At 42.4% G+C, this 2,435-nt stretch overlaps 1 pseudogene; it reads right to left on the reverse strand.

The window, feature by feature from the left end:
- Positions 1 to 204: 204 nt before the first annotated feature.
- LOC146862514 (centrosomal protein of 55 kDa-like) lies at positions 205 to 1,853 on the reverse strand (annotated as a pseudogene).
- Positions 1,854 to 2,435: the final 582 nt, after the last annotated feature.

Here is a 2,435-nt window from a genome sequence, read left to right on the forward strand (position 1 = left end):
AAAAACAGATATAAAACAATTTAAAGGGACTGCTGTTCCACCTGCGAGTTGATTAAAGGACCAATTTAGGAAGAAACTATCAGAAAAAATAATCTGAAAATGCATCGCCAGGGATGGCCTATATACACACAACTTAAAATAAATAGTTTAAAAACACATGTAAAAAAGTTTCAGAGTGCATGTACGAGTTTAAGACCTTTTGGCTCAATTGTCAGCGCAGAAATCAATATGTGCCTGGAGCTCTCTGTGCTGGCTGGTGGGATGCTGCACCTTGCACTTCGGACACTCCAGGAAGCTCTCGTCCAGCAGGTTTGAACGCCGGGGTGATGGATTCGGGGTACCGATCCTCAAACGGTCATCCAAATTGGCGTGGAGATTATAAGGCGATTCAGTGTAATGAAATTCATGGAGGTACTTCACTGGCTGCAACTGCATTTGCTCTTTTGCCTTGTGCAACTCTTTCTGAACTTTGTATATCTGGTGTTGTGTGTTCTGGTTATCCAACTTTTCGTTTTCCAGCTCTGACGAACATATCTGAATCTGTTGCTCCAGAAAGGTGATCCTCTTATTTTCTTCTTGTTGTTTCGATAAACACTTTCAAAGAACTTGAGCCTGAAATGAAAGGGCATCATACAGTTCATTTTCCTCTTCAAGTTTTTGTTTGGTTATTTCTATTTCAGTCTTCGGCCTCTGCACTTTTTCTGCCATACGCTTTTTTTCCATTTTCTCGCTGCTGATGTTCTTCTGCAAGCTGCGAGTGCAGGGCATTATTTAAATGCGCTGTTTCTCGACTTTTGTCATCATATTTCCTTTTTAATTCAGTAATTTCAAATTGCAGCTGAGCAGTCTTTTTTCATTCTTCTTCGAGGTCTGTTTTGTGCTTCCATCAAGCGCTGGTCATATTATTACTTTTGTTGTTCATCCAGTTTCTGACCTTCTGATCTGCTTTCTTTGGATTTATGTTGGAGTGTTTGGTGTGCCGTCTCAAGCTGCTGCTCCAAGTCACATATTCTGGACACCAATCCCTTAACGTCAGCCTCACGTTGTTGGTCATATACAAGCTACTGTTGTTTTTTTTTTCAAGGCATCTTTTAGCTGGCTTTCAATTACATTTTGTTCCACTACCGCCCGCCCCACTTTGGCCTGCACTAATTTCCTGTGAAACCTGACTGGCAATGGCTCTGTTTTCAAGCTCCACACATCTGGCGGTGACCGTGTATAGTTATTTCTTCCGGTTGTCGGTCTCTTCAGAAAGGGACTTGCACAGTTGTTCACGCCTCTTGGCTTCCTTCGCTTTAAGCTGAGAGTTTATGGCATCGCCATCTTTCGACTTCAGCTTCTCTTTTAAATGTAGGATTTCTTTCCTCTTCTCCGAAAGCTCCTGGCTGTTCTTTTCCTTTTCAGTTTCCAGTGCAAGCATTTTCTCCAGAAACTGGCTTCTCTCCAAATCAGTCAGTTTGTCTTTAGAAATTTCCTCCACATCCTTTTTTAGGACTGTATTTTCTTTCTTAAGTTTCTCCAAGTCTGTATCACAGTTAGAAACTGAAGCTTCGAAACCCAGTTTGTGGGTAATTAGGGGCATATTATCAAGGACGGCGTTAAAATTATCGCCGGTATAGCTGCAGAAAACTGACGCTAAAACGGCGATAATGGGCTTGATAATATGCCCTGGAGAATTCCAATGGAAGTCCATGTTCACACCAGAACATGGACTTCCGTGGGATTTTCTAGGGCATATTATCAAGCCCATTATCGCCGCTTTAGCGGCAGTTGTCTGCCACTAAACCGGCGATAATTTTTAACGCCGTCCTTGATAATATGCCCCTTAGATCTTTTGCTGTCTTCACCGTCATTTCTAGAAACTTCTTTTCCTTTAATCAGTCTTGGAAGGGAAATTGCGTACAGCAAATTGTGAAAGAAGAGAGCTGCAGGCAAGGGTTCGATCTCCAGGCTAGTGCTCTGCAAAGAGTAAAATGTCAGTCCCTTCAAACAGAGCACTTGCGAAGCTTACACCTTTTCCTGCTTCTTCAGTTTGAATATCGCGGCTGTGTGTTCAGACATCACTTCAGATTCTCGTATGTCTCGCTGAATTTTTCTTCTTAATGGACGAGGTTGAAAAGAGGGATTTATTTATCAGCTGCTGGCGCAGTGTCGGGTGCAGAAATTACCAGGGGTTATCTAGGTGGTACCCGCAGGACACTGCATCTGTTTTGAGGAAAACACATTGGTGGCCCTACATTGTGGCCTTGGTTATGTCCATTGATGATTAATGTTTCAGTTGGTGTGATAGATTACTCCCAGTACCCATCTTGGTGCTTCCTGGTTTGAATACGTGTAACCTGAAAGACAGACTCAGGAAGTATCTATATAAAAAAATAATCACCAGACTAGGTTGAAATGAAGTGGCCGAGGTGGCTTTTTTGGCCAATAAATAT

This window comes from Triturus cristatus, chromosome 2_2 (assembly GCF_964204655.1).
Source record: "Triturus cristatus chromosome 2_2, aTriCri1.1, whole genome shotgun sequence".
NCBI classification, from domain to species: Eukaryota; Metazoa; Chordata; class Amphibia; order Caudata; family Salamandridae; genus Triturus; species Triturus cristatus.